Below are 22,093 nucleotides of genomic sequence, written 5' to 3'. Positions count from 1 at the left end.
CAAACCGAAAGTTCAAGTATTATTTTTCCACTGGTTGCATTATATTTTGTGTACATTCATAACAATTATATCTGTAAACGGAGTACTTGCATCAATTTGTCAGGAAATAATATCATTTTTTAGAATTTCCTTGCGAGTTTTGAGCGAGATTAATAATAATAATTATACTAATTTCGGAGTCGTTGAAATGCAAATATCTTGTTCCTGAATTGTACAATATCTCTTGTGGAAACTTTTATCATTTTCATCAATATAATAAATGATTTTTATGTCTGTCGGCGATAATGAGACACCAATCATAACAAGCGATATCAAGTACTAAGTGACGTTTAGGTCAAACCTATTTTAAAATTTTAAACTTGTTGCCTTTTGTTAGCTATCATTCGTGTGTTTCTTTGTCAATTCTGTTCTCCTATTTATTTATATTAATGTTGTGTTTCCGTTGTGTCGTTTGTTTTCTCTTATTTTTGAGTGTGAATTCACATTACAGTAAGACGTGTCACGGTACATATTTATCCCAAATTTATGGATTTGGTTTTGATGTTATATTTGTTATTCTAATAGGATTTTGTCTAATGCTTAGTCTGTTCTGTGTGTCACATTTTAATGTTGTGTCGTTGTTCTCCACTTATATTTGATGCGTTCCCTCGGTTTTAGTTTGTTAGCCCGATTTTGTTTTTTGTCCATGGATTTTTTAGTTTTGAACAGCAGTATACTACCGTTGCCTTTACTTAAAACGTACGACTCGTTATTCCTTCAGAATCCTATCAAAAAATACTCTATTTGGCGTATTATAGTTTTGTTGAGGACAAGAACAATAAGAATATGGAACAACTATTCAGGCACTATCTTTCAGTAGCTGTGAATACTTTTCTTCTGTCTTTGGGTTGGTTGAGATTTTCTATACGATTCGATCCTATCTGGCTAGACAACCCTTTCCCAGCTACTTTTCACCGTATATTGTGCTAAATCACCACTGTACAAGGTCAACGTATACAAAATATATATTTCGCACAACTTTTTATAATTTTTTATCCTCTATGCTCTTCAACTTTGTACTTGTTTGGCTTTATAAACATTTTTATATGAGCGTCACTAGTGAGTCTTATGTAGACGAAACGCGCGTTTGGCGTACTAAATTATAATCCTTGTACCATTGATAACTTTATACGTATATAGAAAATATATATTTACAATGCAATAATACTGTTCTATTGTAAAACACAAAATCAAAATAATAAAAACAAACTGTAAAATTGGATATTATATATGTAATCATTTATACCAATGTATATTATCATTTACACTACATTTAAGATGTACAATACATTTATTTCATTTCAATGTAATATTTAAATGAACCAAATAATAAACATAAGTTACATATATCTATTCAATATACTCTTGTCTCTTAAGCAAAATCATGTTAATGGAAATACCCTATTTAATTTCTTAAAGGTATAAATTATGTACATCATGTTGTATTTGACTGTGACAGTCATGTTATGTACAGTGACAAATAGAGTATTTAAAAATGAGTTTTTATCATGTGATATACTATGTATGCACAACATGTCTTATCCACTGACTTAAATGCACAATAAAAAAATCATTTATCTGTTTTTTGGAATTTACCCATAAGAATAAACATAAAAATAAATAGCAGATTTCCTAATTTCTAATTAAAAAGAAAAACATAAAAACATAAAATAAATATAAATACATCCAGTCAATGGTGTAGATGTACTTATAATTCATTCATGTATGACTCATCTAATATTTATTTGAACAAACATTTGTTCTAATAGATACAAAGGACAATACGTAGGGTAGAGGCCAGGAAGAAAACCACAAATCAAATTGCCATATGATAAAGTTATGTTGAAGATATTTTTGTTTTAACTTTTAAAAAATGTGGATGCCAGGTTGCTGTATACTCAAATATTGTTTTTTTAAATCTATTTTATCCACTGAAGAATGTTATATGAAATAAACAAGTTTAAGCAAATGCAGATTTGAACCTTTGCAAAATAGAACATTATAAATAAAGGAAGATGTGGTATGAGTGTCAATGAGACAACTCTCCATCCAAATAACAATTTATAAAAGTAAACCATTATAAGTCAAGATACGGCCTTCAAAGTAGAGCCTTGGCTCACACGGAACAGCAAGCTATAAAGGGCCCCAAAACACGTATGAACTACATTAACAGACGAATAACTACTAAACAGATTTCTGACTTAGGACAGGTTCAAACATTTGCAGCGGGATTAAACGTTTTAATGGTACTGAACCCTCTCGCTTTTCTGAAACAATAGTATAACATCACAACATAGAAAAACACACTATAAAATATCAATCGGAAGGCTTAAATCAATCAAAAAATGCAAATTAACACACAATGAACGAATAAATTTGATCTTCGATACCTGAATGCAAATTCATAGTTAATAAAATGTATCAGGGATTAATAATTAAGGTCAAATGTTAATTAACAGATTGGAACAGATTTAAAATAAGATTCCACTGTGTGATATTAAACTATTGATAGAAAATTTTCACTTTTGAAAAAAAGCTGCGTCATATCCTACATGAATCAAAAATAATGTTGTCAATACGTATACTTGATCGTCTGTGTGTATAAAATCTGTCGTTTAGGAATACCAAGATATTTCTTTTATATCAATAAAATAATCTAACACTTGGTATATATGGGGTGAACATAATGTTTGTTTAAGACCAATTCATTACATTTTGTGTATGTTCACGTACTTGATCTTGTATTTAGTTTTTAGAGAAAAAGTATTTATCTATTTATCTTCATGTTAATTACACTTAAAATATTACAAGTACAATTTTATATTTGTACAGTCTTGTTCTCTATCGAAAAGTGCATCAAGTGATTAAAGAAGTTCAAAAACATTAGGATAATAGGATAACAAAAGATATTAATTTGAAGAAAAGCTTGATGGTACAAAATGTGGATTTGCAAAACAATTAACAATAATTTCATAAAGAAATGACATGTATGTAACTAATTGTACAGCACATGGGGCTTGCATCTCCAATAATGTCTCATTTGTGATCCTGGAGTCCTCTTTATTTGAAAATCCAAAACAAAAAACAAACATAGAAGATCTGATGATAAACAATCTTTAGATAGGTACTCGTTATCTGTCAAAGTAGTTTCAGGTGAGCATAGTCATTCTGTATTATAGTTAGTCAATCAAGTAATGAGGACATTCCGGTCTAAAAGAAATAAATAACTGAGTAAAGTACAGTAAGCATGCCATATATTACTATATTAAACAATTAAAGATATATACTCAAACCCATAATTTTTTCGGTGAAATATAATATTTATAACACTAAAACATACTCGCTATGATAAATATATCAAAAAGTAAAATATAGACCATCTCGATTTGTTTTTTGTGAATAAGTTACACCAGGTTTAATCTACTTTTTAAACACACGAAAATGCCTGTACAAAGTTATAATTATGATAGTTGTTATCCATTTGATTGATATGGATGAGCTTTTTATTTTTTTGTTATTTCGTTACGAACTTTCCGTTTTAAATTTTCCTCGGAGTTCGATATTATTGTTCTTAATTTGTTTTTTACAAAGGCAGACCTGACATCATTCTTCAAAGAAAGTGTCATTGAAAAGTAGGTATTTACTGTGATGAAATATCTTAAGCATTGTGACAAAGGAAATGTTCCAGAATGTCCAAGATAGAGAACGTCGTCTAAAGAACGTACGACACGACATTCGTATGTATACCAATAGATGTAACGGAATTTAATGGTTGGTTCTGAAATCACTCTTATTGGGAGTTTGTTTGTTCTGTTTCTTTTTTGTTTCCGACGACTCATTGACACATGTGGAACAGAATCTGATCAACTGTTCAAAGAAACATAGACTACCGGAAGGGGCTCATGTCGTTCTGTCTTTTACCTTAGATATTTTGTATTTACCATTTTCTTTTCTCTACTTATTGCTAATGCGTTGTCAATTACTTATTCATAGGTTTGAATACCCTTTGGTATCTTTAGGTTCTCTTTCAAACCAGTTTGTAGTAAGATATGCGATAATTATGAAACCAAAATCTGCTCTCTGAGGTTAAGGTATACCATTGATGGTTGGGCTATACATGATCATACTTTACCTGCCAATATATTATATATGTTTTCTACCGGAATATATATTCAGTTCTCCAAATGTTTCGTTGCGAACGTACATTGTAAACGTTTAACAAAAGTCATATATCAATGTTCTTACATAGTCCTAATAATTTGTTAACCTTTGTTTGTTGATATTAGTTGCAAAAACCAAGAAAGTCTTCGTTAAATGAATAACAAAAAATATCCTTAAATGTGCTTTCATATCTTACAAGGGGCAGTGCTGTTGTTCCAATTGATACAATAGGGCTTCTACTTTGTATTATTATTTTTCTGTTTATAATGCATCTGTTTTTTGTATCATGTTTATATTTGTCTTTAATTTTGAATCCCATTAAATCTGTTACGATTTCTGTACAATACCAGACCAGTGTTTATGTTTGTCATATGCCAGTAGTAATTTTGTAGAACGATCCTTTGTTTTCCTTTGCTTCGGCACATTTATATGTTTTCAATGTTTATTCTGTTAAAAACAGCAGCCTTTATGTTAATAGAATGTCTAGTTGAAATATTTTAAAAGGTTAATGTATCACGACTTTAACTAGCTGTAAAACCAGGTATAGCCCACACTTTTCTGTCAATAATACCTGTACCAAGTCAAGATTATTGTGTTGTTTTTCACTTGTTTCGTAGATTGATGGTTTGATATTGTCAATTTGTATGGACTTCTCCTTTTTGAATGTTCTTAGGTGTCCAGTAAATTGTGATACTTTTTAAACTCATACGATTTTGTTATATTTTCAATTATAGTTTATGACAAATGTTCATATCATTCTACATCTTCATCAAAAGAGCAACAAAAACTTACCCACATTTCTCACAATATCTGAAAATGACAAATGATTAACAGCTAATATAACTATACTGCACTGATACTAATATACATGTGTAATGTTTTTTGTGTCTTTTAAAAGCAAAAGATATTGCAAGATACAAATATGTATATACATAACGGTTTGATGAAATACACCAAAGGAAGAAAACATCAGCAGTTAAAACAAATGTTTTGTGTTTCCTGAATCTAGTATTGTATGTTTATATTCACTGTTTAAGTTATATATTTTGTTTTTCTATTTTCACTTGGTGCTTCAATGGTCTAAGAAATTTTAAGATTAATGAACCAATTTACTATTATTCAAAAGGCCAACATGCTTGATATTGTACAAAAGAAGTAAATAAAACAGTTTCGTTATAACAAATAAGTATAATTGTTTTTTTTTCAATATTTCAAAATAGTTCTAACAGTTTGTCAGCCTGAAATCTATTACATGTATTGACAAATATTTGAATAACACTTTAAAATGAGTACATACTTGTCGTACCATACAACCAGATTCATGTTATTTTTCCCTGGGAATTCATTGACCTTAAACTTTTTTTTTATCAACACTTACTGGTTTTTAACTGCTAATTGATAGTTATTTTCTAATACATTACATAATGTCATTATAATCTAACATTCCTCTGTATGTAAACCATAAAATTTAATCTGAAACAGTCTGCGTTTCTGTTACAATTTCTTATTTGTATTAACAGCATTAATGGCACAAAATTTACTGTCCTTGATTAACATTTCAACTTTTTTTGAAATATCTCGTCAGTAATACTGGAGTATTAAGTATTTTAAATGTTTTTTTTCGAAAAACGTTGAAGTTCTGATGAAACCAACAAGAACAAGATGTAAAAGTGACACCCGGATTGAAATGATGTATTGGTGATGTTGTCAGACGAACATATACTCTACGTTACTGTTTATTTGATAGAAATACAGTTTATGCCAGTATTTTAGAACAAAAAGTAAGACTTAGAAATAATAAAGCCGACATAATTATTGAAAATATTCAAAAAAGTATTCAAACTTTTACCCGGTAAAACATGATAAAATTAAAAAACAAATATCAGGACTGCTACACTCATTAAGGATACAAGATATGCTTCGTCAATTTGTTACGCATGCCCAGTTCAGCTCAAAAAACAATGTACAGGACTAATTTTAATATGAAGCTGAACAGAATAACTAGAAAAAGAAGAATCATTAAGTAGTATGACCGCAAGGCTGTCCTGTGACTGTACTTATTGTAGAAATGTAATAAAGATACATTTATTGTTACATAGAGATAAAAACAACGCGTTGTAAAAGAATACCAACCCCTATATGCAGAATTGACCAAGTCAAAAAAGACCACACAAAAGATTAATGACAAATACCCTTGATGTACACATGCATCGAATAATGGCGTTTATTCTTGGTCCTTTGTCTGTCGAACTTTGAATCTGATTGTGATAAAGATTTAGAAACCTATCTTTGAGAGTCGCACATCATCAACATATTTTTGTGAAACATACTGATTACTGTATTGCACCACCTTAGCAACATTTGATGTTTGTATTTAAAACAGGGCTTAACATTAGAACATTGTTTTATCTAAAGTTTATATCAAACACTCTCATCGTTTGTTCTCTTTTTGTCAATTGAAAATTGGATGCAGTTAACATGGTTAAGCGTCACGTGTTTTGCCTTTCTGAAATTGGTAGTGTAATGATATTGTAATTGTCAAGTTATTTATCTTGACCTAATTTGTTGTATGTGCTCCAATAAGATGTTTCCATGATTGGGTTGTTAATTATTTATATTTGTTTACAAAAATGTTTACAAAATCAGTTGAGCAATCATTGAAATTGATTGAATGATCAGAACCTTGTATTTGACTTGCATATTGATTTAAGAACGATCATCATGTACGGTGCGAAATTCAAACTTCTACGGTGTTCTAGAAGTTTCAGTAGCAACCATATATGCAGACACAAACATTATTCAGACATGGATGTATTCATATTCTTAGAAGTTCTCTGGAATTGTTGGATTGACAATTTGAATTTATAAACAAAATCATACTAGTTTGTAAAAGAAGAGAGGGACGAAAGATACCAAAGGGACAGTCAAACTCATAAATCTAAAACAAACTGACAACGCCATGGCTAAAAATAAAAAAGACAAACAGAAAAACAATAGTACACACGACACAACATAGAAAACTAAAGAATAAACAACACGAACCCCAATAATATTGTAAACTAATATTAGAGAATATTCCGTTTGGGATCCGAAAAAGGTCCACGACATAACATGAATCATAATTCTGTGTTTCCTCAATCTAGTAGTATAGGTTTATTATTTACTGATTAAGTTATAAAGGGAAAAAATAATGAGATCTATTTTACAATTCTTTCATTTTTGTTTGTTATCTTGTTTGAGTGCTTTCAATGATCTAAGAAATGTAAAAAAAATTGATGAACCACTTTTGCTTTCATTTAACAAGCACATTGATGTTATGTATATTATGTATGTACTTACAAAAGAAGTAAATCAAACAGTTTTCTTATAACAAATAATAATAATTGTTGGTTTCAATATCTCAATAAAGTTTTAACAGTTTGTCAGCCTGAAATCTACTATTGACGAATATATATCATAAGTTGTTGGTATGCCCTTTAGTGAAAGTGCCGTTTTGAGGAAGGACACGAGCATTAGAAGAGATCCAAGACATAACATGAAATGCAAATACTTATTATAAATATATATGTCATACCATAACAATACTTACAATCTTTGACCTCTGTAAAAGAGATAATAAATGAGTATGTAACTTAACGACTAACTAAATATTAAGAAAGAATACTATCAATCTTTGATCGTTATATAAAAAAAATAGCAGAAATTAAAACTCGGTTCCAAATAGACGACTTATGGTTTTCTATCTTTTTATTTGAATTACACTTTGAAATACATTACAATCACATTTATGTTATTTTTTCCCTGGGAATTCATTGACCTTAAACTTTTATTTAATAAAAACTTTCTGATCTTTAACTACTAATTGATAGTCTGATTTCTGATACATTACATAATAAAAGTATGTAAATAATATCTGATATTCCTCTGTCTATAAACCTTAAACTTTAATCTGAAACAGTCTTAGTTCCTATCACAAAGGAGATTTTATAATTTTTTTCTCATTTGTATTAACAGCATTAATGGTACAAAATATTTTGCACCATTTCAAAATTTCGACATTTCATAACGCTTCAGTAATGCTGGATTATTTTTAAAAAATTTAAAAAGATTTCGTAAAACGTTGAAGTGCTGATGAAACCAACAAGAACAATGTGTAAAAATTAAACCCAGATGGGTATGTGATATTATTGTTGTCAGACAAACAAATATCCTACGTCACTGTTTATAGATAGAAATATACCAGTAATTCAGAATTAAAAAGTAAAACTTAGAAAGAGTAAAACCGACAGAATTATTGAAAATAAAGATTTTTTTTTTTTTAATTTCACCGAAAAATCATGATCAACTTAATAATAAACAAATTGCTTGGTGATTGAAATAATACCAACCACTATATGCAGAATTCATCAAGTTAAAAAAGACCACATAAAAGCATTGATTAGTGATACATAATGTTGATGGACACATGAGTCAAATATTGGCGTTTTCTTTTGTTCGGTTGTTGAACTTTGAACTTGAAAGTGAGATAGGTTTAGATATATGGAACCTGTTATGAGAGCCGCACAGCATCAACATATTTTAGTGAAAGCGACTCATTAATGTATTGTACCACCTTACAACAATTTATATTTGTATTTAAAACAGGGGTTAACATCACATCGTTTAAACACCATATACTGGTAGTTTTTAATGTTAAGCTATTACACTTATAAGGCAAAGAGAACCATTGGTTTTCTCTGTTGGATTGTGTTATAATTTGTTTTGACGGGCCTTATTACACAGTAAGGGATCTGTTCAAGTGTTGGAGTGCTGATAAATCCAACAAGAACAAGCTTTAAAAGTTAAACCCAGATTGACATGATGTATTCTTGCTGCTTTAAGAAGAAGAACATATACCCTACGTCACTGTTTATTTGATAGAAATATATCAGTAATTCTTAAGTAAGACTTAAAAATAGCAAAACAGACATAATTATTGAAAATGAGGATTTCGTTGAGTATTCAATTTTTTACCTGGTAATTCATGATAAAACTTAGTAATAATATCAGGACTGCAAAACTCATTAAAGATACCAGACATGCTTTGTCAATGTATTACGCATGCCCAGTGGAGCTCAAATAACAATTGACATGACTTATTTTAACACGAACTTGAAGAGCATAAACCGGAAAAAGAAAAATCATTAAGTTATATGGCTACAAGGCTGTACTGTGACTGTACTTAATGTAGAATGTAATAAAAATACCTTTCTTGTTACACTGAGGTAAAAACAACTCGTGGTGATTCAAGGAATACCAACCACTATATGCAGAATTGATCAAGTCAAATGACACCACACCAAAGCATTGATAAGAGGAAAATAATTTTGATGTAAACATGAATCAAATAATGGCTTTTTATTTTGTTCCGTTGTATGTTGAACTTTGAACCTGAGTTTGATAAAGATTAAGACATATATAAACCTATGTTTGAGAGTAGAACGTCATCAACATAATTTAGTGAAAGCGACTGATTAATGTATAACAAACACCACCTGATGTTTGTATTTAAAGCAGTGAGTTCAAATCACATGATAGAAACACCATATACTCGTTAATTGTAATGTTAGGCTGAAACACTTATACGGCAAAGATGACCCTTGGTTCTGCTTCTTTTATATTGTGTTATAATTTGTTATAACAGGCCAAATAAAACAGTAAGGGCTTTGCTTATTTACTTAATTAGGTACCGGTGGATAGTTGTCCATTTGTCAATCATACAACATTGTTATATCTTTATATTAAGCACTCTCGTCGTTTTTTTGTTTTTGTTTTTTTTTTGTTAAACGAAAATTTGGTGAAATTAAGCTTCATGTCTTTTGTATTTCTAAAATCGCCGCGATGTACCATTGTTGTGCTAATGCGACGTGAAGCAACCAACAATTCAATCTTCTTTTTTTTACTTTGTGAGTGTTATGATATTGTAATTTTCACGTTAATCATCTTGACCTAATGTGTTGAGTATGGCCCAAACAGACGTTAACTAATTGGGTTGTTCACCATTAATGTTTGTTTACAAGAAATGTTTACAAATCAGTGGAGCAATTATTGATATTGACGGAATGATAAGAAATTTCTATTTATCTTAGTCTAATTTGTTGTATGCGGTCCAATACGATTTTTCATGATTTGGCTGTTTATCATTTATACTTGTTCACAAAAGATGTTATCAAATCACTAGATCAATCATTGAAATTGGTGGAATGGTTACAACTCGATCATAATCTACGGTTCGAAACTTAAATTTTTACTGTGTTCTAAAAGTTCAGTAGTAACCAGATATACAGAAACAATAGTTATTCAGACATCGATATATTGTTTTTTATAGATGTTCTTTGGAGTTGTTGTATTCATAGTTTGAATTTATGAACAACATCATTTTACTTTGTGAACTAATCTTCAATAAAATTCGGTTTGATTTTCGAAACAATTAGGAGAAAAATCTGAACAAAGAAAAGACATTTAACATTCTAAGTTGCATTTCAATTTGTATACTATTTCTGGTAAAATTGTACAATAAATCAGGTTAACATTTATCATTTTGCTTTTCATTGTTGGCTATAAACCAAAAGTTATGTATGACAATAACTATTGTTATGATGGAAACCTGATGCAAAGGTCATCCAAAAACAATTGTGATGGCATTGGTAATCGTAGGATAAATAAAAAAACGCAATTATAAGGCAAAGCAATGGAATCTCACAAAGTCAAAATACAGCCAATAGCGCGGAAGACATAACTATCAACATGATTAAATAAACTTGTCCTTACATGTTAACACTGCTTGGATTTATACTAGTTTCTTAAATAGGTTTTCAGCTCTATTTTGTATTCCTGTCGTGTAACTCATTAAATTTCAGATGACAAAGGGTAACAAAAACAATTCATGTATGTGTCATAATGACATGTTTGGCCTTGTTTTCAAAAACGATTGCAAGCTCAATATGGGAAGGACTTTAAAAAACAGTCTTTCTAACTGTTATTTTAACGAATTTATTAAAGCTCAAATCATAGCTTTGACTTCGGTAAAAACTAGAGGAATGGAACCTAATGTATACATGATCTGTAACTCACAAACTAAAAATCAACTCAAAATATTTCCATGCGTTAAGGAATAAAGTGTTTATGCATGTTATTTTCACGAAAAGTCCTTTGTGCCTACTTTCTGCCTAATTCAGCGGAGCGGAACCGATGTGAACTCAATTTGTATCTCATAATATTAGGTGCACATACTAAAGACCAACCATCTGTAAATGCGTTTAGGAAAAATCCGTACATAGTTCGTTGTGCAATGATAAAATGATGGAATGAAGAACAAGGATAAAACTACATGGTCCTGATGTTCCTCAGTAGTACATGTATCGATCATTTATGATTATTCCATGAACAGTATTATAGAGGAACACTGTAATCCTTTTCGAGTCTGAAAATTATGGTCCAATACATTAAGTGAAAATAATGGGTTTTCAGACCTAGTTACAAGTAGATGAACTCGGATATAATTATACAACGACAATCTAAAGAAAGGCAAATAAAAATGTATACTTACGTTAAAGACCTACAATAAATAGAAAACATTGATATTTAATCTATAGAACAGTTCCATGATCGGTATAAAAAATGCCAATACAACAAAATGAAATCATGTTGAAAAATTTAATGTAATTTGGAAAAAAATGTATAGAAATAAGAACGTCAAATAATGTTTGAAATACTAAGTTAAACATAATTTCCTCGCACGCTTCGAGGAAAAACGTTTATCGTTAAATATTTTAAAGAAAAAAATGTCTGTAATAAAACAATGAATGGATAGTGTTATCTTGAATACAGATATATAACTGGTTATTTTTTTTCAATTGTTGTGATGAAATACGTGTAGTACTTTGGACCTGTATTACAAATCTAGTCACTTCCATCAACAGTGAAGTTTGGATGATGTCCTCATAAACCTGTTAACATTTGCGATTACAATTTCGATATTTTCTATACAACTACAGCTCACAATTGGACGTTGTAAAACATACGATTCAACTAACAAATAAACAAATGTATTATTTAATAATGACGTAAAATGTGACATTCTTATAGTATCCGGGTGAGAAAATGTCTCGTTGCATTGAAGACCTGTTGTTGACCTTCTGCTGTTGTCTGCTTTATGGTCGGGTTGTTGTCTCTTTGGCACATTCCCCACTTCTATTCTCAATTTTAAGACAACAAATGAGGAAAATAAAAAGAAGTGACAACAGTGAGATTTGAATCATTTCCTTATAAACCTGTGAACCTTTAACAGGTCAAATTTCGATATTTTTGATACAGCTCACAATTGGACGTTGTTAAAAATACAAATCAATTAATAAATAAACAAATGTATTAATCAATGACGGGAAATGTGACATTCTGATATTAAAGACTAAAACAACAGATGACGAAAACAAAAAGAAGTGATAATACAAAAGGACGAAAAAGATATACCACAGCTTAACAAATATCCTCAGTCTTACTGAACCGTATTCCAAACATAAGTTGAACTCTAGTCAATCGAATCATATGGCAAAATCAAGAGTACGTTATTCCTATGATTTGCACCACGTGACTTTGGCCCTTTTAATTAAATTACTTCCCTTAGTTTGAGATTGAAATTATAAATTATATCAAATTTGCGGATAATATAGTCCTTTTCCGTCATGGATCTAAAACTAGTGTGTTTTTGTCGGATATTTACAAAAAATGTACTGTATATTTAATGCAAAATGCTGGAAATTTGACTTTTTACAAAATAGAAGGTTTAATTCATCCTGTTTTTAAAAAAAAATTGCCAAAAAATTCAACAGGTAGGTTAAGAGTTATTTAGCTTTAAAAGTTAACCTACAACGTGTTTCCCTATTTGTGTACAATCATGAACAATATCTTCTTGCCTTTTTATCTCTGTTCTAAACCTTGCGTTTCTACGATTTGTAGCTATTTTATTTAGCAATTATCAATCGATTACGCTCCGATTTTTAACCTAAAAGAGCTGAAAGTTTTCAAAGTAGTCACTTTTCCTTTCAACACGACAGAACCCTAAAAACCTGTACTATTCACCAATATGCGGACAACCTCTTGATACAGCATCTGGATTGGCATATTGACAATTTCAATTAAGAGTCATATATAATCCTATTGTAATGGCTGCCGTCATGATAAGGCAAAATGGCCGCTATGCAAATTAGCAAAATACCCCAATTTTTGCCATATGTTTCGCCTTCTTAAGATCAGCAGTTTACTAGGTTATGACAAAGTATGCAATGCTTCTATAGAAAGATTATTTAGAAAAAAAATACGTTAATGTCATCAAATTAATATTTATCATGGAACGCCGGCAATAATACTATTTTCAGTGATTTGCTCTTCATTTCCTATGACATAATATGAAAATTTGATGCCTCATTTATTGTGTTTATCATCCGATCAAAGTATGGTTAAAGATATGTAGGACCAATGGGGGTTTAAGATGTGTAGGACCAACCGGGTTTAAGATATGAAGGTCCAACGGGGTTTTAGATATGTAGGACCTACGGGGTTTTGTTAAGATATGTAGGACCAACGGGGTTTTAGATACGTAGAACCAACGGGGTTTAAGATATGTAGAACGAAAGGGCTTTTTTCAAGATATGTAGGACCAACGGGGTTTTGTTAAGATATGTACGACCAACGAGGTTTTGTTAAGATATGTAGGACCAACCTGGTTTAAGATATGTAGGACCAACGGGATTAAAGATATGAAGAACCAACGGGGTCTAAGATGTGAAGGACCAATGGAGTTTAAGATATGTAGAACAAACGGGGTTTTGTTAAGATATGTAGGACCCAAGGGGTTTTGTTACGATATGTAGGACCAACGGGGTTTTGTTAAGATATGTAGGACCTACGGGGGTTTGTTAAGATATTTAGGATCAACGGGGTTTTGTTAAGATATGTAGGACCAACGGGGTTTTGTTAAGATATGTAGGACCAACGGGGTTTTGTGAAACGAACGTTTTAAATTTTGTATCATCTGACGAACACATAAGAAGCCACAAACACAACACTCAGTTTTGAAATTCCAACCAATCGAACCGTTCAGAAAAATAAACCACAATTAATGAAATTAATGAATAAAAAAAAATCCGCTTTGAAACTGCGAACAGCAGGCAACTAGTTTCCTTGGTCTACATCACGAAATATTAGGGATATTCGAATTACACATTTTGAAAATAATTTAGAAATAAATAAAGTGTTTGTCTTTACCTTTTCTTCTTTGTGGATTAACAGGCATTATACATACTGATCTATGGTTGCACACAATTAAGCTAGCCAGAGAAAAAACCCCAATCAAGCAAATGGGAGAAAAAAAACAATACGATACGACATTACAGAATAAATTATATAAGTATTACACTTTCACTGAGTAAAGATAATTGTGATAACAGTACAAGCGTATCGATACATTAATACGTAAATTCATTAAGTGACTTTAACCTAGGAGTTCCAGTATATGTTGTGTTCATTTACACACATTATTTGTTTTGGCAAATATGCTATATAAAGTCAAATTGTCTTTTATAAATTTTTACATGACTTTTGCACCTTTGTCTGACTTGTAGAAAATGGCTATTGTTATATTGAAGTTCGCGTCTGGTTGTCATTTTAGTGTTTCTGTTGTATCGTTGTTCACCTCTTATATAAATAAAGGAAAATGTTGTATGATTGTCAATGAGACAACTCTCTACAGGAGACCGTAAAAACACAGAAATTAACACCTATTGGTCACCGTACGGCATACAACAATGGACAAAGCCCATACCCCTATAAAAGGCCCAAAAATGACAATGTAAAACAACTTAAACCAGAAAACTGACGGCCTAATTTATGTACAAAAAATGAACGAGAAACAAATATGTAACACATAAGCAAACGACAACCACTGAATTACAGACTCCTTGGGATAGGCACATACATACAGAATGTGGCGGGGTATATAGTTGATGTGTTTCCCTCAGTTTTAGTTTTTAACCCGGATTTGGGTATCTTTTTCTCAATCGAATTATTAATTCAGAAAAGCGGTGCACTACTGCTGTCTTTTTTTGTAGAATAAAGGCAACAGTAGTATACCACTGATGGAAGTTCATAAATCGACAGAGAAAAAACAAATCGTTGCAACAATCTAAAACTGAGGGAAACACATCAAATATAAGAGGAGAACTACAACACAACAGAAACACAACATAACAATGGCCATTTTCTTGACTTGGTTCACGACATTTTAGGGAAAAATGGTAGGTTGAACCAGGTTTTGTGGCCTTCCAAACCTCCCGCTGTTATACTAATGTTATATAACATTAAAATGACAACATTACATAAGAGGACTACAATACAAATAAATGCGAGAGCATATACATTTTTATAGAACAGAGAAACACTCGAATAATAGCTAACATTAGGTGCCAGGCTTAAAATCTACTACGCCAGACACGCGCCTCGCCTACACAAGACCAACCAGTGTTGCTCTGATGAAAAAAAAGCTACAAAGTTGAAAAGCATTGAGGGCCAAAATTTTGAAAAAGTTGTGCCAAATATAGGGTTTTCTGCCTAGGATAAAAAACATCCTTATCATTTAGAATAATTCATAATTTTGCAAACAGTATTTTTTTCTATAAAATACTAATCATGCTAATAAACATTAAATTGTGGTAGTAATTACATAATTAATTTGATATCTAGCTATGTCTAGGTATTTCTTTTAATCAAACTGTAAACCAAATATATCGTATAAATTAAGTTGAACCAAATGCATTGGAAGATTAATTATCTCTACCATAATACACGAAAACAGAAAGAAAAAAAGATTTACAACTACAAACGATAAAACATTTGACAAAATTCGAGGAAAATAATAAATATTACATCAAAACTAACCGCATGAATTTTGGATAGAAAAGTACCGTGACACATCTTACAGCAATGCGAATTCACACTCAGCATAACAGTCACATTTGGGTATTAGTCACGTGGGTATAAGTCACGTTCGGTTATTAAAAGATGTAGACAATATGAATATCAAAAAGAAAAACCTTTTTTATTACAATCATTTTAAAAACTATATTGTTTCATGATTACGGAAAGTGTACAGTTTTGTCCGGTTTTGTTTCTAAAGATTAAAACTTTATGATCATTGACCTTTAACCTTATTGATGAAAACAAAAGATATTGCAAGATACAAATATGTATATTTATATAACGGTTTGATAAAAGACACCAAAGTAAGAACACATCAGCAGTTAAAAAAAAATTGTGTTTCCTGAATCTAGTATTATATGTTTATTATTCACTGATTAAGTTATATATTTTGTTTGCTATCTTCAATGATCTCAGAAATTTTAAGATTGATGAACAAATTTACTATTATTCAAAAGGCCAACATGCTTGATATTGTACAAAAGAAGTAAATAATTTATTGTAAATGCCGTTTAGAGGAAGACCACGAACGTTAGAAAGGTCCAAGACATAACATGAAATGCAAATACTTATTATAAATATATGTTATACCATAACAATACTAACAGGGCTCGACCTCTGTAAAAGATTATAAGAGATAATAAATCAGTTTATAATTTAACAAATTAACTCAATATTAAAAAGGTGACGGACCAGTCTATGATTTTAATATAAAAAATATTAGCAGAAATTAAAAATCGGTTCAAAAAAACTTTTGGTTTTCTATTTAATTCTTTGTATTTGAATAACACTTTAAAATGAGTACACAGTTGTAGTACCATACAATTACATTCATGTTATTTTTTCCTTTGGAATTCATTGACCTTTTACTTTTGTTTAATAAAAACTGTCTGGTTTTTAACTGCTAATTGATCGTTATATAAACCATAAAATTTAATCTCAAACAGTCTGAGTTTCTATTACAATTTCTCATTTCACAGCATTAACGGTACACAATTGTCTGCACCAGATCAACATTTCGACATCTTATATCTCTTCAGTAATGCTAGAGTATTAAGTATTTAAAATGATTTCGAAAAAACGTTGAATTGCTGATCAAACCAAAAAAGAACAAGATTTAAAAGTGAAACACAGATTGACATGATGTGTTGTTGCTGTTGTCAGACAAACAAATACCATACGTCATTGTTTATTTGATATACATATACCAGTATTTCTGAACCAAAAAGTAAAACCGACAGAATAATTGAAAAATGGAGATTTGTTGAGTATTCAAATGTTTACCTGGTAAATCATGATAAAACTTAATAATAATCAGGACTGCAAAACATATCAAAGATACCACACATAATGCATGCTACGTCAATTTGTTACGCATGCCCAATGGAGCTCAAAAAACAATTTGCATGACTTATTTTAACACGAAGTTGAAAGGCATAAACAGAAAATAGATGAATCATTAAGTTATATGGCCACAAGGCTGTCCTGTGACTGTACTTATTGTAACAAAAATACGTTTTCTTGTTACACAGAGGTAAAACAACGCGTGGTGATTCAAACAATACTAACCACTATACGTAGAAGTGATCAAGTCAAATGAGACCATACAAAAGCATTAATTAGTGACAAATAATCTTGATGTACACATTCATCAACAAATGGGGTTTTATTTTGTTTCTTTGTTGAACTTTGAACCCGATTGTTATAAAGATTTAGACATATAGAAACCTATCTTTGAGAGTCGCACATCATCAACATATTTTTTTTATATAGCAACGGATTAATGTATAGCACCACAATAACAACATTTCAAACAGGGGGTTAACATCACATCATGTAATCATCATGTACTCGTAAATTTTAATGATAGGCTGTAACACTTATAAGGCCAACAGAACTCTTTGTTTTGATCTTTTGGACTGTTTTACTTTAATATGATGAGCACATTAAGGGATTTGCTCATTTTCTTAGTTAGGTATCTGTTGGATAGTTGTTCAATTGTCAATCATACCACATTGTTTTATCTTTATATCAAGCACGCTTGTCGTTTGTACTTTTTTTTTTGTTATTCAAAATTTGATGCATTTTAGCGTCATGTGTTTTGCCTTTCTGACATTTGGTAGTGATATGCTACTGTAATTGTCAAGTTATTCATCTTGACCTAATTTGTTGTGTATGGCCCAAAAAGATGTTTACTTGATAGGTTGTTTATAATTTATATTTGTTTACATAAAAATTTTAACAAATCACTGGAGCAATCATTGATATTGATGGAATCATAAGAACTTTCTAGTTGACTTACATAATGATTCAAGAACTATCACAATCTACGGTGTTCTAGAAGTTTCAGTAGTAACCATATATACAGACATAATAATTATTCAGACATTGATATCTTGGTGTTCATAGAAGTTCTTTGGAGTTGTTGGAATGACACTTTGAATTTATGAAAAACATCATATTACTTTGTGAACTAATCTTACATAATATTCGGTTTGTATTTCGAAACAGTTAGGAGAAAAATCCGAACAAAGAAAAGACAAGAATAGGACAGTCAGACATTTAACAGTCTAGGTGGCTTTTCAATTTGTATAATACTTCTGGTAAAATTGTACAATAAATCTGGTTAAATTAAGCATTGGTTCTTGTCTTATGTTGGCTATATTCTAAAAAAAGATTTCTGGCAATATACTAATTTGTTTAAACAACTATTGGTATGATGGAAACCTGATGCTAAGGTCGTTGTTGTTATCCAAAATAAATTGTGACTGCATTGGTAATCGTAGGATAAATAAAAAGACTATTATAAGGCAAAGAAATGGAATCAAACATTGTCAAATAAGGCCAATAGCGCGGACGACATAACTATCAACATGATAAAATAAATTAGTCTTTACATGCAAACACTGCGTAGATTGATAATAATTTCTTAAATAGGTTTTCAGCTTTACTTTGTATTCCTGCCGTGTAACTCATTAAAATACAGATGACAAAGAGTGACGAAACCAGTACATATAACCCCGTTTTCAAAAACAGTTGCAAGCTCAATAAGGGTAGGACTTTAGAAAAAAGTCTTAATAACTGTTATTATAACGAATTTGTTTCAGCTCAAATCATAGCTATGATTTTGGCAAAAAATCAGAGGAATGGAACCTAATGTAAACATGATCTGTAACTCATTACTATAGACTCACAAACTAAAAATCTACTCAAAATATTTAAATGCATTTAAGAACCAAACGCATATACATGTTAAGTTTAGCGCTTAATTTCTGCCAAAATCAGCGGAGCGGAACCAAACGTTAATCAATCTGTAGCTAATCATATTAGATTCACATACTAAAGACTAACAGTCTGTAAATGCGAATAGGAAACATTCCGTCTATAGTGTGTTGTCGAATGATGAAACGATGAAATGACGAACAAGGCTTATACTACATGGTTCCGATGTTTTTCAGTAGTACATGTATCGATCTATTGATGATTATTCCATGAACAGTATTATTGAGGAACACTGTAATCCTTTCGGAGTCTGGAAATTAGGGTGCAAAACATTTTGTGAAAATAATGTTTTTTCAGACCTAGTTACAAGCAGATAACAGACTAACCCAGATATAATAATACAACGTATATCTAACGAAAGGCAAATAAAAATGTATGCTTACCCCATAGCCCTACAATAAATAGAAAACATTGATATTTGATCTATAGAACAGTTACCAAGATCGTTATAAAATGTATAAGATAATGCAATTAAAGTAAAATTAAGTGATATGGACAAATGTAATGTTATTTGGATAAAACATATATAGAAATAATAAGAATGTCATCTCATCTTTGAAATACTAAATTAAACAAAATTTTTCAGCATGCTTCAAGGAAAATGTTTAACAACGATATTCATTAAATATTTTAATTAAAAATTGTCTGTAATAAATCAGTCAATGGATTATGTTATCTTGAATACAGATATATAACTGGTTAAAATTTTACAATTGTTGTGATTAAATAAGTGTAGTTATTTTGACCTGTTATACAAATTTAGTCACTGCCATCAACAGTGAGGTTTGAATCATTTCCTTATCAATCTGTTAGCCTTTGCGATTACAATTTCGACATTTTCTATACAACTACAGCTCAAAACTTACAAATAAACAAATATATAATTTCAATAATGACGTAACATGTGACATTCTGATATTAAAGACTAAAACAACAAATGACGAAAATAAAAAGAATTGACAATACAAATGATGAAAAAGATCTTCAACAGCTAAACGAATATCCTCAGTCTTACTGAACGGTACTTCTTGTATCTTGATTTCTGTTCTGAACCTTACGTTTCTAAGATGTTTAGCTATTATATATAGCAATTATAAGTCGGTTACGCTTCTGATTTTTAAAACTAAAATGGAAGAAAGTTTTCAAAGTTACTGTAGTCAATGTTCTTTTGAACACGAGCATAACCCTAAAAACCTGTACCCGGACAATTGTTGATACAGCATATGAATTGGCATATTTGCATTTTTAATTTAGAGGCATATATAATGCTAATGTATTGGCTGCCGTTATGATAAGACAAAATCGCCGTTTGGCTAATAAGCAAAATACCCCTAGTTTTGCCATATGTTTCGCCTTCTAAAATCAGTAGTTTACTCGGTTTTGACAAAGGATGCAATGCCTCTATAGAAAGATTATTCAGAAAAATTAACGTTAATGTCATCAAAATAATATATGTCAGTGCCGTGCCTGTAATAATACTATTCTCAGTGATTTGGAGAGCCTTTTCGCTCTTGATTTCCTGTGACATAATATGAACATCTGATGCCTCATTTATTGTGTTTATCATCCAATCAATGTGTGGTTACATAGATTTACGAGTTTTGAACAGCGGTATACTACTGTTGCCTTTATTTAAGATATACAAGACAAACAGAGTTTAAGATATGTAGGACCAACGGGTTTAAGATATGTAGGACTAACGGGGTTTAAGATATGTACGACCAACGGGTTTAAGATATGTAGGACCAACGGGATTTAAGATAAGTAGGACCAACGGGTTTAAGATATTTGGGACCAACGGAGTTTTGGTTAGATATGTAGGACCAACGGGTTTTTTAAGATATAAAGGATCAACGGGTTAAGCGAACGTTTTAAATGTTGTATCATCCAACGAAAACATAAGAAGCAACAAACATAATACTCAATTAAGAAATTCCAACCAATCAAACTGTTCAGAAGAATAAACCACAATTAATGAATAAAACTAGAGGCTCTAAAGAGCCTGTGTCGCTCGCCTTAGTCTATGTGAATATTAAACAAAGGACACAGATGGATTCATAACAAAATTGTGTTTTGATGAGTGTGATGTGTTTGTAGATCCTACTTTACTAAACAGTTTTGCTGCTTACAATTACCTCTATCTATAATGAACTTGGCCCAGTAGTTTCAGTGGAAAATGTTAGTTAAAATTTACAAATTTTATGAAAATTGTAAAAAATTGACTATGAAGGGCAATTACTCCTTAGGGGGTCAATTGACCATTTTGGTCATATGGCCTTATTTTTAGGTCTTACTTTGCTGTACAGTATTGCTGTTTACAGATTATCTCTATAGAAATATTCAAGATAATAACAAAAAACGGCCAAATTTCCTTAAAATTACCAATTCAGGGGCAGCAACCTAACAACCGATTATCCAATTCATCTGAATATTCCAGGGCAGACAGATGTTAACTTGATCAACAATTTCAATTTTTAACAATTTTCATAAAATTTGTAAACTTTCACTAACATTTTCCACTGAAACTACTGGGCCAAGTTCATTATAGATAGAGGTTATTGTAAGCAGCAAGACTGTTCAGTAAAGTAAGATCTACAAA

This window comes from Mytilus galloprovincialis, chromosome 8 (genome assembly GCF_965363235.1).
Source record: "Mytilus galloprovincialis chromosome 8, xbMytGall1.hap1.1, whole genome shotgun sequence".
In the NCBI taxonomy this organism is placed as follows: Eukaryota; Metazoa; Mollusca; class Bivalvia; order Mytilida; family Mytilidae; genus Mytilus; species Mytilus galloprovincialis.
The sequence above is the reverse complement of the archived record's forward strand: the minus strand, read 5'-3'. Positions refer to the sequence as shown.